This window comes from Pongo abelii, chromosome 23 (assembly GCF_028885655.2).
Source record: "Pongo abelii isolate AG06213 chromosome 23, NHGRI_mPonAbe1-v2.0_pri, whole genome shotgun sequence".
In the NCBI taxonomy this organism is placed as follows: Eukaryota; Metazoa; Chordata; class Mammalia; order Primates; family Hominidae; genus Pongo; species Pongo abelii.
This window is the reverse complement of record NC_085929.1, coordinates 26,915,109-26,929,779: the sequence shown is the minus strand read 5'-3', so window position 1 is coordinate 26,929,779 and position 14,671 is coordinate 26,915,109. Positions and strand designations below refer to the sequence as shown.

General features: G+C 54.8%; 1 protein-coding gene across 3 annotated transcripts in view; it reads right to left on the bottom strand.

Annotated features, from left to right (window-relative positions):
• Nucleotides 1-13,765, bottom strand: part of HIC2 (HIC ZBTB transcriptional repressor 2) — a 36,075-nt gene extending 22,310 nt beyond the window's left edge. The window contains exon 1 of one of the 3 annotated variants that reach the window (XM_054543086.2): nt 13,528-13,765. The gene's annotated coding sequence lies outside the window, so the exon portion shown is untranslated. Of the gene's footprint in view, nt 1-12,704; nt 12,895-13,527 lie in introns of those variants that run through there. The other 2 variants (XM_024240146.3, XM_054543088.2) reach the window with 2 other exon arrangements.
• Between the last annotated feature and the right edge of the window lie 906 nt (nt 13,766-14,671).

The window sequence follows — 14,671 nt, the reverse complement described above, 5'->3', positions numbered from 1 at the left end:
CAGCCACAGCAGCAGGCACTCATAAACATTCATTAGGTGAGCAAATGCTGGTCAGAGCCAATGCTGAGAAGAGATAGAATGAAACAACATGTGAAAGATAAGGAGGCATGTGGTGAAGATGGAAATGTCCAGCACCCTCCTTGCCACTGGTTCTAAAATTGTGTTGTTTACATTCTTAAATTAGTCAGGGCTCCTAAAGAGCATCTGCTTATGTGGCTTCTATATTACTGTTTTGTGGGGTTTTTTCTGAGACAGGGTCCTGCTCTGTCACCCAGGCTGAAGTGCAGTGGTACAATCATAGCTCACTGCAACCTCGAACTCCTGGCTTCAAGCCATCCTGCAGCCTCAGCCTCCCAAAGCGCTGGGATTACAGGTGTGAGCCACTGCATCCGGGCTGTTGCTGTATTTGATGTTACCATGTACTACAGTAGTGCCCCCTTATTTCTTTTTTTTTTTCTGAGATGGAGTCTCACTCTGTGGCCCAGGCTGGAGTGCAGTGGTGTGATCTAGGCTCACTGCAAGCTCCGCCTCCCGGGTTTACGCCATTCTCCTGCCTCAGCCTCCCAAGTATCTGGGACTACAGGCACCTGCCACCACGCCTGGCTAATTTCTTTTTGTATTTTTAGTAGAGACGGGATTTCACTGTGTTAGCCAGGATGGTCTCCATCTCCTGACCTCGTGATCCGCCCGCCTCGGCCTCCCAAAGTGCTGGGATTACAGGCATAAGCCACCGCGCCCAGCCGCCTTACTCAGTTTCACTTTCCTCAGCTTGTTATCCTTGGTCAACTGTGGGTAGAAAATAGGTGAGTAAATATGTTAAAAGAAAGACCATATCCACATAACTTTTATTATAATATATTGTTATAGCTGTTCTATTTTATTATTTCCTCACTATGCTTAATTCATGAAGTAAATTTTAGCATAGGCACGTATATACAGAAAAAACATCACGTATATAGGGTTCAGCACTACCCACGGTTCCAGGCCTCCACTGGAGGTTTTGGAACATACCCCTACAGGTAAGGGGAGACTACTGTACACATCACTGTTCTACTTACTGTATTAGAAAATTTTTTTTTTTTTTTTTGAGATGGAGTCTTGCTCTGTTACCCAGGCTGGAGTGCAGTGGCGCGATCTCAGCTTTCTGCAAGCTCCGCCTCCCAGGTTCACACCATTCTCCTGCCTCGGCCTCCTTAGTAGCTGGGACTACAGGTGTCCGCCACCGCGCCCAGCTAATTTTTTGTATTTTTAGTAGAAACAGGGTTTCACCGTGGTCTCGATCTCCTGACCTCGTGATCCACCTGCCTCGGCCTCCCAAAGTGCTGAGATTAAAGGCGTGAGCCACCGCGTCCGGCCAAAAAAATCTTTTTAAAAGGCTGAGCACGGTGGCCCACGCCTGTAGTCCCAGCACTTTGGGAGGCTGAGGTAGGTGGATCACCTGAGGTCTCGAGTTCGAGACCAGCCTGGCCAACATGGTGAAACCCCATCTCTACTAAAAATATAAAAAATTAGCCAGGCATGGCGGCAGGTGCCTGTAATCCCAGCTACTTGGGAGGCTGAAGTAGGAGAATGGCTTTACCCAGGGGGAGGGTGGGGGAATGGAGGTTGCAGTGAGCCAAGATCGTGCCATTGCATTCCAGCCTGGGCAACAAGAGCGAAACTCTGTCTTAAAAAAAAAAAAAAAAAAAAAAAGGCCAGACGCAGTGGCTCATGCCTGTAATCCTAGCACTTTGGGAGGCCAAGGCGGGTGGATCACCTGAGGTCAGGAGTTTGAGACGAGCCTGGCCAACACGGTGAAATACAAAAATTAGCCAAATGTGTTGGTGCGTGCCTGTAATCCCGGCTATTGGGGAGGCTGAGGCAGGAGAATCATTTGAACCTGGGGGAAGCGGAGGTTGCAGTGAGCCAAGATCACGCCATTGCACTCTAGCCTGGACAAGAGCAAAACTCCCTCTCAAAAAAAAAAAATAACATTTAAAAAAATACAAAAATTAGCTGGGCATGGTGACAAGTGCCTGTAATCCCAGCTACTCAGGAGGCTGAGGCAGCAGAATCCCTTGAACCCAGGAGACGGAGGTTGCAGTAAGGAGAGATTGTGCCACCGCACTCCAGCCTGGGTGATAAGAGACTCTATCTCAAAAACAAAAAAAAAAGGGCTGGGCACGGTGGTTCACACTTGCAATCCCAGCACTCTGGGAGGCTGAGGCGGGCGGATCACAAGGTCAAGAGATCTACACCATCCTGGCCAACAGGTGAAACCCCATCTCTACTAAAAAAAAAAAAAAAATATATATATATATATATATACACACAAAAATTAGCTAGGTGTGGTGGCGCGCACCTGTAGTCCCAGCTAGCCGGGAGGCTGAAGCAGGCGAATCACTTGAACCCGGGAGGTGGGGGTTGCAATGAGCAGAGATCGTGCCACTGCACTCTAGCCTGGCCACAAAGCAAGACTCTGTCTCAAAAAAAAAAAAAGAAAGAAAGAAAAGAGAAAAAAAAGAAAAAAAGAAGGATAGTGTTGCTTTACACTTTTTATAAATCTCTTTAATGTAGACATTAGCCTAATAGAAGAAGCTGGATTGTCAAATCTCCTGCATTCAGTCTGTTAGGATATGTGGTTTTGATTAAAATCTTTAAAGAAATTTGGCCTTACACAGAAAGAAGGAAGGAGTATTTTAATAACTTTTTCAGAAAACTGTGTCTATTCTTCATTGATATTACACTAAAGCTTGACAAATGAGTTTCTTAAAAGTTGCTATGGGCCAGGCGCAGTGGCTCACGCCTGTAATCCCAGCACTTTGGAAGGCTGAGGCAGGTGGATCACTTGAGGTCAGCAGTTCGAGACCAGTCTCGCTAACGTGGTGAAACCCCATCTCTACTAAGAATACAAAAATTAGCCAGGTGTGGTGGCAGGCACCTGTAATCCCAGCTACTCGGGAGGCTGAAGCAGGAGAATTGCACCACTGCACTCCAGCTTGGGCAACAGAGCAAGACTCTGTTTCAAGGAAAAACATAAATAAAAGTTGCTATGTAGGCCAGATGCGGTGGCTCACGTCTGTAATCCCAGCACTTTGGGAGGCTGAGGTGGGCGATTACAAGGTCAGGAGTTCGAGACTAGCCTGACCAACATGGAGACACCCAGTCTCTATTAAAAATACAAAAATTAGCCGGGTGTGGTGGCACGTGCCTATAATCTCAGCTACTTGGGAGGCTGAGGCAATAGAATTGCTTGAACCCGGGAAGCAGAGGTTGCAGTGACCCAAGATCACGCCACTGTACTCCAGCCTGGGCAACAGACTCGATCTCAAAAAAAAAAAAAAAAAAAAAAAAGTTGCTATGTAGGCTGGGCAGTGGCTCAATACCTGTAATCCCAACACTTTAGGAGGTCATGGTAGGAGCACTGCCTGAGCCTAGGAGTTCAAGACCAGGAAGATCCCGTCTCTGGGAAAAAAAAAAAAAAAAATAGCTGGGTGTGGTGGCACATGACTGTGGTCCTAACTACTCGGGAGGCTTATGCAGGAGGATCATTTGAGCCCAGAAGGTGAGGCTGCAATGAGCCGTGATTACATCATCACTGCACTCCAGCCTAGGCAACTGAGGGAGACCATATCGCCAAAAAAATAAAAAATAAAAAAAAAATTGTAAAGCCTCATGCCGGGCATGGTGGCTAATACCTGTAATCCTAGCACTTTGGGAGGCCAGGGCGGGCGAATCACCTGAGGTCAGGAGTTAAAGACCAGCCTAGCCAACATGGCGAAACCCAGATTTTACTAAAACTAGAAAAAATTACGCTGGGCGTGGTGGCTCATGCCTGTAATCCCAGCACTTAAGGAGGCCGAGACGGACGGATCACGAGGTCAGAAGTTCGAGCCCAGCCTGACCAACATGGTGAAACCCTGTCTCTACTAAAAATGCAAAAATTAGCTGGGCTTGGAGGCGCACGCCTGTAATCCCAGCTACTCGGGAGGCTGAGGCAGGAGAATCGCTTGAACCCAGGAGGCGGAGGTTGCAGTGAGCGAGATCGCACCACCGCACTCCAGCCTGGGCGACAGGGAAAGACTCCATCTCAAAAAAAAAAAAAAAAAAAGAAAGAAAGAAAAAATTAACCAGGCGTAGTGGCGGGCGCCTGTAATCCCAGCTACTCGGGAGGCTGGGGTAGCAGAATCGCTTGAACCCAGGAGGCAGAGGTTGCAGTGAGCGAGATTGCACCACTGCACTCCAGCCTAGATGACAGGGAAAGACTCCATCTCAAAAAAAAAAAAAAAAGAAAAAATTAACCAGGCGTGGTGGCGGGCGCCTGTAATCCCAGCTACTTGGGAGGCTGGGGTAGCAGAATCGCTTGAACCCAGGAGGCAGAGGTTGCAGTGAGCGAGATTGCACCACTGCACTCCAGCCTGGGCGACAGGGAAAGACTCCATCTCAAAAAAAAAAAAAAGAAAAAATTAACCAGGCGTGGTGGCGGGCGCCTGTAATCCCAGCTACTCGGGAGGCTGGGGTAGCAGAATCGCTTGAACCCAGGAGGCAGAGGTTGCAGTGAGCGAGATTGCACCACTGCACTCCAGCCTGGGCGACAGGGAAAGACTCCATCTCAAAAAAAAAAAAAAAGAAAAAATTAACCAGGCGTGGTGGCGGGCGCCTGTAATCCCAGCTACTCGGGAGGCTGGGGTAGTAGAATCGCTTGAACCCAGGAGGCAGAGGTTGCAGTGAGCGAGATCGCACCACTGCACTCCAGCCTTGGAGACAGGGCAAGACCCCGTCTCAAAAAAAAAAAGAAGAAAAAATTAACCAGGCGTGGTGGCAGGTGCCTGTAATCCCAGCTACTCGGGAGGCTGAGGCACGAGAATGACTTGAACCCAGGAGGTGGAGGTTGCAGTGAACTGAGATTGCGCCCACTGCACTCCAGCCTAGGCAACAGCAAGACTCCGTCTCAAAAAAAAGTCTCATGCATCCTTCCTATTTCACCACACAGAAAAGTAAAAACGTGTAATTAAAGGTCTAGATTTAATACTCAGTCATCTGTACTGCCTCCCCTGGACATGTGTAGAACTGGTGGGTCTCATCCCCCAGTGCTGGCTAACAATGGGGAACACAACTCTGGCAGTGCAAGTGTCCACCCAGGGCAGAGGCCAGTGACTTCTTATTTTTTTTGAGATGGAGTCTCGCTCTGTCACCCAGGCTGGAGTGCAGTGGCAAAATCTTGGCTCACTGCAACCTCCACCTCCCAGGTTCAAGCCATTCTCCTGTCTCAGCCTCCTGAGTAGCTGGGACTACAGGCGTGCACCACCACACCCGGCTAATTTTTGTATTTTTAGGAGAGGCGGGGTTTCACCATGTTGGCCAGGCTGATCTGGAACTCCCGACCTCAGGTGATCCGCCCGCCTTGGCCTCCCAAAGTGCTGGGATTACAGGCATGGGCCACCGCATCTGACCTTGTAACTTCTAAATATACTGAAAAAGGTATTGGAGACCCCCAGGGTCTGCAAACAACTTTGAGAATAGCTGACAAGCACTGTCTCAAATATTTCTAACAACTCATTTACAGGCAAGGAGAATGAGGCCTGGAGAGGTTAAGAGACTGGCCCACGGAGGAAGCAGGAGTCATCTTTCCACAAAACTACAGTTCCCCAAAAGCTGAAATCTTGGACAAGGAGCCTACTGCCAAATCTAAGAGTAACAAATTTCAGCAAATAAAAGGAAGTGCCATTTCCAATGGCATCCTCGAATATTCTAAGAGGCAGGGCTGGCAGAATCTATCAATAGGCCTCCAGAGGCCTGCTACTAAGAGCCAGCAATGCTGCTGAGAGTGGCACTGCCTCTGCAGGCTGTGTGACCAGGACCCGGCGGGGGCCCTGCACCTGGAAGCAGAGGGGGTCGGTGGGGGAGGGGTGCTACCAGGAAGCAAGATGTGCATGCTGCCTGCTGGGGGCATGAAGTCAAAGTCCCCTCCTGCCCAAAGCGGCTAGGCCAGCCCTAGGCTGCCTTATCAGCATCGACACATGCCTGGAATGTGGGACTTTGGCAACAACCGTCTCCCTTCGGCCAGCATGGGGCTGATGCCTGGTCCCTGGGGTCTGGTTCACAGTCAGAGGACAACCACCTTGAAGCACCAGAACCCGCACCCCCAGCCCATCTACCAGAAGACAATCTACCAAGAGTCACTGAGAGGAGCTATCCTGCCTGTGTCCCCACACCACCAAGGGCCGTGTCTGAGCACCTCGTTTGTCCACACTCAGAGAATCTCAAGATCTCAGCTCTGGTCCCTGCAACTTCCAGACCATCCCCCACATGGCTCTCCTGGAGGTGTTCGGCAAAGGCACAGGCTGCCGTGGGGCAGAAGATTCCCACATACCAGACAGTAAGGAGCTGCGTGTGACTGGAAGGATGAGGACGACCCAGAGAATGCTCTCCGGCCCCTGGTCCTTGGGGAGGAGTGGGGGACCTGCAGGGGACCGACCACCTTCCCACTCTGGGAGCCAGATTCCCTGGCTTTGTCCAGAGCAGCCATCCCACTACCCCACTCAAAATGAACATCTCAGCTGCCCTCCAGCCCAAGCACTGCGCAGAGTAAGGAGTCCTCACTCCCAAATGTGTCTGAGGCTTTCACACACTTCACCTGGAGCTTCTCCACCCACTTCTTAGATGTATGACTCTAACTTCTCTGAGCCAATTGTACAATGAGGACTGACAAAATGATGAGGACCACACCGGTGTGTTCTGACAACTGAACCGGGCATAGAATGCCCACTGCCAGGCTGAGCCCAGGAACGAGCCCAGGATGAGTGCTTACCCTCTTCACCACTACCTTCCTGGCCTTCTGTCAGAACTCCGTGGGGACCATCCTCCTCCCATCTTCTAAGCCAAGTTCCCTGGTACCAGCCAGACAGAAACTATAATAGCAGCTGCTTCCATAAAGGGGAAGGGCCATGGGGTCCCAGAGAGGGCTGGGGTGAAGGGGCACAAGACCTAGGGCAGGAATCCACCCCCAGATCACTCACTCAGGACAGGACCACCTGGGCCCAGCTACCAAGATGTGCACCACCCCCTTCCTTCTGAGCCCCTTTTCCCATCTCCTCTACTGCCCCTGGCCAGGTTGCTGTCCCATCTCTAAAGGGCAAGACTTCCTACCCAGGATGCTGACCAGAACCACACCCAGGGGCCTACCCGTCCCCTCACATGATAGGCTGCTCCTAGCTGGCAGGAGCCGTCTTATAGCCTCTCTCCCTCAAATACAAACAAAACCCCAGAACAACCTATTGTTCTGTTCCAGCAAAGGCGGCCAGGCCAGGCCAGGCCCCTACCTGAAGCTCTGCCTCCCGTCCCCCTTCAGTCCCCTCCCACTCTTCCTTCTCTGCCCCTATTAGTGGCCTCATATACCTTGCCCAGATAACACAGCCCAAGAAACCAACCTCAGGGACAAATCTCTTCTCTTCCAGGGAGAAGGCAGAGGTCCCAGGAGTCCCAGGGGCCCCCATCATTGGCCACCTCTGCTCAACCCAAACTGCACTATGTGAGGTCCCGCCAGACTACATACAGGCCAACAAGAGCCCAAGAATGCAGCCAGGAAACCAGGCCAGGCAGACTCCAAAAGCCCGTGCTACAGGGTCAGTAGGACCTGCCTACAGCTGAGGGCTATAGGCAGCTCTCCAGAAGACCTCCCAGGAAAAGCCCCCAGTGCACATGGGCTAGGTTCCTCCTGCTGTTCACCCTCTGTGCCCAGTAACTACCCAGGAGCCGGCATGACTGATTCTGCCAACTCATTCACTGGGTAACCGCTCACCCCACCAGGCCCTCAGAGTAAAGCAGTTAGTGAGAACCGCAGGTAAAAGTGCGGGCTACTCATCCCTCCGCCTGTGGATTCTATTATCAACAAAGATGCATCACCTGCTAGAAAAGCGGTGCTCAAACTTGGCTGCACACCAGGTTCACTTCAAAAGCTTCAAGAAAACCTAGTGCCTTGGGCCCACCCCAGAGACAGGTATAGCCCAAGGTGAGAACCAGAGCACCAGCAGGCAGGCCTCTGCCAGGCAGCATGGGCAACACGTGCTGGGTGAATGTGCAGCCTGCACTCATCACCCAGAAAAGCCCCACTGTGTCCACACAAGGACAGGCCACCGAAGTCCCAGTCCCCACTCTCCCTCTCCCTTCTCACTTTGTGAATGAGAGCTCACCAACAGCTTACCGTCTTCCGAGTGCTGCGGCCTCACCGCCCGACCCACAGCAGGGGTGAGAGGGCTGCAAAGGCCGTGCAACAGATCCTCCCCCTCAAAGGGGCTCAGGCCTCAGTGTGGTAATGGGAGCGGCCCCTTCCCACACTTGTCAGAGAACCCACCCACCCAGTGGAATGAAGCCGAAGCCCAAGCCACAGGGCAACAGCCCAGGACGGCAGGGGACAAGTCTGTACAGCAGCCACACCCCTGCCAGAGCCAGGAGCTCTTCCATTTCCACAGCAGGCCAACTCTCACCTGGAAGCACCCACCTAACCAAACCCAATCCCTGCCTTCTTTTAGTCACACTGGGAACTGCCACAGGAAGGCTGGGGACTCCACACTCCCTCCTCACCACACCCCACGTGTGATCACCCTTAAACAGAAAACATGCACCTAAGATCCTATGATGTGCTGCCCACCTCACAAAAAACAGGTGCCTCTAGGTAAGAGGCACCTGGCTGACCCATCCCCGTTCCCTCTCACCATTAGAAGTACCCCCAAGTCCCCCTGTTCTAACACCGAGGCTGCACTCCCACTCTCCACCCACTAACATTACCACAAAAAAAAAAATTGAATAGTCAGAAGGAGGGGCTCCCCAAAGCCTGGCCACCTTCCCGAGGGTCCCAAGCAGTTTCTTGGAGTCCCTCTCCCCACTCAGTCCTGCCACAACCCTCTCAGGCGGTCTGGCCCTTCCCTCCTGAACTGTGGCGGGCTGGAACCAGCTCCCAGCCTTTCCTCCCTTATCAAGCTCACTGGGGGCCCACACACAGCTCCCACCCCCACCAGCTTTTCTTGCTTTGCCACTCCCAGCTAAAACTGGGCTCAAGGCAAGCAAGCCTGCAGTCCCTCAGTCCCTCAGAGCCCTCCCCCAGCCCAGGTCCCTAACCCTTAGGGCAAGGCCCCTCCCAGCAGGAAGCGAACCCTGGCGGTGCCAGGCAGAGTCAAACTGGAAGGGCTGGTTCAGAAGCCCCTAAATGGGAGCCAGGACCTCTCTTAGGGAGGGGGCTTTCAGCCCCTCTCCTCCCTAGTGGGATCTCAAATCTCTCCAGACACCACACTATATGGGCCTCCACAGGCGGTGGAGTCAAAGGCATTTACCCTCCAGCCCCCAGCAAGCTACTTAACTTCCAAAAGCAGCTCCTTCCCTCCTCCAGAGGAGACCGGGCCGCGTGCTGAACTGCAAGCGCCCCTATCACCCCGCCCAGGCAAGTCTGTGAGCGCCAGAAAGCAGGGGCCAACACGACTTGGTCTAAACCTAGGGGGCCAGGCACTGAGTTTGTGCTCAGAAAATGTGGCGGAATGAATAAAAAGCTTGAAAAACAGCCGCATACATGCCTGACTGGCAGTGGGGTCTCCCAAGCGGGCTTCCCAGCTCACACAGTATCCGTGGGTCCGCGTCCTCAGTGCTCTCCAGCTGTCTCCACTGCCACCCTCTACCCTACCACTGCCTTTTAAAACCCAGCAACAGTCACTTCCTGGTTAAAACCCCTCCCCTCCAGGCTAACCCCAACCCACATGGCATCCAGGGTTCTCAGCCAGCCGATGGCCGGCTCCTCCCACACCACCGCTATGCCCTCTGCGCTCCGCTAGATGCCAGCCCTTATCTCCCCATCTTATAATCATTTGTTGAGTGTCTGCCTTCCCTAGGCTGAGCTCCAGAAAACAGCGATACATGAATGTAAACTCCAGTTCTGTTCCCATTGTAGAAACGAGGCAGGAGAGTCAATCACTGCTCAAGGTCATGACGGGAGTAAATGGCAGAGCCAGCAATGCACTACAGACTTTGCGACCAAGTCCAGTTCCCCTCTCACTACCCCACAGGGGTCCCTCCTAGGCCAGGCTTGGAGGAGACAAGAAGGGAGGAACCCAATGTGTTCTTTCTTCCCGCGGTGAAAGCTGCAGCCCAGGAAGAAGCGCCCCACTCTCCCAGGGATCAGGTACTGGGGGCAGCGGGCAAGACAAAGTATGGGGTGGGGCTGACTGCTCCAGGCCAACAGACCAAGCAATAAGGTTGGAACCACAAGTCCCCTGGGTAAACTGAACTTTATTCCTTCCTCACGGCTCTCACTCTCCAGAACTGCCCCGCCAGCTCTTCTCCAGGGGCTAGCTGCTGATTAAATGGCACTTCCCCCACCCGTCAGATCTGACCCCGCAAACAATAAGGACTTGAGGAAGGCAGCAGGCTATCAGCTAAATAATGCAAAACCCTGTTGCTCCTCGTCCACAACAGCTGACTTCAAGTGGATGGGAGGCTGCGCTTATTAACAAAATGAGAAATCTGATCTACGGAAAGAAAACACTACATGAGGATTAATCCACGACTGCAGCTTGTGGAGAAGGCTGGGCTGCTGGCCAAGACCAAGGATCGAGGATGGGATCGTGCCTACCTGTCCCCAGAGCAGGTATCATGCAGCACAACAGGACTCATCACCCCTGACCCACCTGCGCCTTCTCTTCTCCTTCCAGCAACTTCGACAATCATTTCGGTTTTGCTTTAATTAAAGGCCTGACTCCCTCGGGCTGCTTCTTCCTCTACACAGAGGCAGCAACCAGAGGGAGATTTTTCTTTTCAGGAATCGGTCGTAAAAACTCAGTGACTAATCTACAAGTTCCAACAACTGGCAGAAAAACACCGCAGGGAGAGGTTGCTGGGCACACAGCAGCACTCAAGAGCCAACTGGCCAGAGAAGCTGGGCCACAGGCACTCTATTCACAACCTCCCTCCCCCAGCCCTGCCGACCCACCTGAGAGCTCTGACCTCCCAAGGCAGGCAGCTGGGGAGCCTCTTCTCAGCCTTCCAAGTCTACTGCTTGTCCTATGGGACCTAGAGATCTTCACAATCTCAATGGCATAAGACGGAACGTTCACTTCCAGGCAACAATCCTGGGCCACAGGACTCAGTTCAGCCCCCAAGTATCAGACTCCCAGCCCCGTTCTTGGTGTTCAGAGCCCACTAAACCAGCAGTCTCGCCACACAGCTTTGTCTCCAGAGGCCAGCTCATCTGCTTTTTTTTCACACTACTCCAGCAACCCTGCTCCACCAAGCATGCACACTCTCCTTGACACAGGGCTCCAGACCAACCACATGGCCTGTGCTCCTGAAAATGTCTGCCTGAAGGCCCAGGGAGTCCAGACACCGGCAGATGAGAATGGAGGAAAAGAAGCAAAGCCACAAGCCAGGAAGCAATAAATGCTAGACCTAGAAAGGCCTTAGGTTTGAGTGACCCAGCCCCATTCCTCCATCCTGGATCCTTGGAGGACAGCCCCAAGTTCAGCCTAGGAACTCCCAAGTCTCCTCCACTACCTGCCAGCTCTCCGACAGCGCAAGAGACACAGCAATCCCCACATCAGTCAACAACCCACCGCCACAGGATTCCTATGGGCAAGGCTCTGCCCCTCCCCCCAGCACATATGTCAGAGGGGTGGCTTCCCTGGGTTACACCCCTCCTGCTGCTGGGGGAGTGGGGGGTCGGAAACATAGCTTTCCAGATGTGCTTGGCAACTCCTACTAGAAAAGACTAGAGGTGTAGGGGACAGGAGAAGACATGGATAAATAACTTTAACACCGCTCCAACCCATCCGGCTCAGCACTGGGCTCCCTTACACAGGCAGACCCAGGCAGTTCTGGGTGGGGCCGTTGGTAGCATTATCTGGCCTCATTCCCTCCTCTCCGCAAGTCACTGCCCCCCAGGGAGAGGCATTCCCCCCCACCACGCACACACCCAGGCCTGTGTGAATATGAACCATCTTGGAAGATAAACAGAGAGTGACAAGCTGGGGCCCCTCAGCCCCCTCCCTCAGCCAGCCGGTCCCTTCCCCCTGCCAGCCGACCCCCTCCCCCAAGCCCATCTCTCTTCCTGCCAAGCGGCTGCCTACAGGAGAGGTCTGGGGGCAGGGCAGCGAGCCCACCAGCCGCAGAGCCCGGCCCTCTGGGAGCGGCCCCTCCAGGCCCGCCCCTGCCCCTGCCGTGGCCAATCTTCCCGCGGGGAGGAGGCAAGAGAAGAGGAGACCGCAGACAGTGCAGGACCGCAGTCCTGGAAATCGCAAAATCCTCTAGCGAGGGGGCGGCCGCGGGCGCAGGGCCGTTTGCATAATGGGAGCCCTCCCGCCTGTCAGGCAGCGCAGCTCGCCCGACGCTGTTCGGATTAGATTGCTAATGAAAAGGCACAAAGAGCCGGCGCCCGCTCGCCCGCCGACCCCCGCTCCGCAGACCCGCGCCGCCTGGGCCTGGCGCGGCCCCCTGGGCTTTGTGCCCCGGGTGCCCCACCGCCCGCGCCCCTCCGGGCATCTGGCCCACAAAGCCCGGGCCTGCCAGGGGTCCCGCGTGCGCCCCAGCCCAGGCCCGCCAGACGCTAGCGCGTCCCCCACGCGCGCAGTCCCACGTCGCCCGGGCGCGCGCGCGTCCACGCCCCTCTCCCCGGGGACGCGCCAGGCCCGCGGCCCCCGCCCGCGCCCTGAGCCCCGCGCCCCCCGCCCCCCAAGGCCGCCGCTCACCTCGTGTGCGTCGGCGGCGGCGCTCCGCCCGCCGGCCGGCCGGCCCTACCAGCGGCCCTTGTCCTCAGCGCCCGGCTCGCGCCGCACGCGCCCGCCCCGTCCGCCTGCCGCCGGCCCGGCTCGGCTCCCCGCCTAGCGCGCCCCGAGCGCCGCTCACAGCCGCCCGCCCAGCGCCATCTTGGAAGCTTGTGACGTCGGCGCCGCCCGCTCACCCCTGACCCACATCTGAATGGGCGAGCGGCGGGGCGGGGCCGGGGGGCAGCTGGGGGCGTGGTCTGTGAGCAGGGGCGGGGCCTGTGGGGGCGGGGCCGGGGCCGGCGAGAGGTCCGAGCACTAGGCGGGGCGGGCTGCCGGGGTCCGGCGCCGTGGGGGAGGGGTGCGCGAGAGGAGCCGGGGACCCAGACCCCGGACATCTAACCGGACTCCGACCTCAAGCGCCAGGGCAGGACCGCGACCTCGCCGCCGAAATATCCGGACCGCATACCCGCCCCCTGGACAGGGACCCTGGCCCCCCCCACAGGCTTACGCCCACCCCCTCAAATTCGGGTGGACTTACCCCCTTTTAGGCCTACCCTGATCCCTAGGAGCCCCGAATTAGGAACCTCTATCGGCCTACGCGCCCCCTCCCCGACCCCTTTGCGACCCCTGCTCGACGCTCCCTGCGGTTGCCCGAGGCTCAAAGGCGCAACCAGCAGTGACTGCAAGCTCGAGGGTCTGGGCTCCTGGGGAAGCTCGGGCTGGTTGGGTGCAAAAGAGAAGGGGCGCCCCTCCCCTGACCCCAGCGCCCCTCGGGCCCCCGCGGGCGCACCCCCGCGAACCCTACCTGCTCCGAGGGCGCAGAGGACCCAGCACGCTGCGCTCAGCCAGCCCCTTCCGGTGGCCGCAGCCCCTCGCAGGCCCCAGGGGTCAAGCGCCTGCCCGAGCCGGCCCACCAGGACCCGGGCTCCCGGCCGCCATGCAGATGGCTTTCCCAGGGGCTGGGCTGGCCTGAGCCGCCACTGCTTCTCTAGGGAGCTAGTTAATGGACCTCTCTCTACTTTGAACACCAAACAAAGGAACACACCACTATCGAGGTCGCCCAAGTCCAAGAGGAGCCCAGGTCTGCCTTACAGGGAAGTTGTGCCCCAGCTCCAGTCAAGATTAAAAACCAGTTTCAATAACCCTTCGCCAAGCTGATTATGCAACCTTTCTTTCCTAATCGATGTATAGGTTTAATGTCATCCTAACAACATTTCTTAGACTTCACAAAATTCTAAGTTCACCTGGAAAAATAAATAGCCGAAAACAGCTATCGTTTTCCCCCCTTGGGAACAAAAGCAGGCATGAGGGTAGACTTGCCCTAACAGATATCAAAACAAATTGTAAAGCTATCGCAGGCATTTCTGTGTGGTACAGAACAAGAAATAGAATAGAAAGCCTAGAAACATCCTAAAAATGGTAAGAACACAATAGATGAAAAAGGAAATATCAAACATCTGTGAAAAAAAAGAGCTATCAAACATCCCTGAAGAAGAACAAGAATATTCCACAAATAGAGCCTAGCAGAGGACTCACTATTTGAAGGAACGACTGAAAAAAAAAGTCAACCAGTCTACTAACCCAAGACATATAAATTAAAACTATAGGCCGGGCGCGGTGGCTCACGCCTGTAATCCCAGCACTTTGGGAGGCCGAGGCGGGCGGATCACGAGGTCAGGAGATCGAGACCATCCTGGACAACACGGTGAAACCCCGTCTCTACTAAAAATACAAAAAATTAGCCAGGCGAGGTGGCGGGCCCTTGTAGTCCCAGCTACTTAGGAGGCTGAGGCAGGAAAATGGCATGAACCCCGGGGGGCGGAGCCTTCAGTGAGCCGAGATCACGCCACTGCACTCCAACCTGGGCGACAGCGAGACTCCATCTCAAAAAAATAAATAAATAAAATAAAACTAAGAAGCTGGGTTTTCTCCTAAACAAATTAAAAATC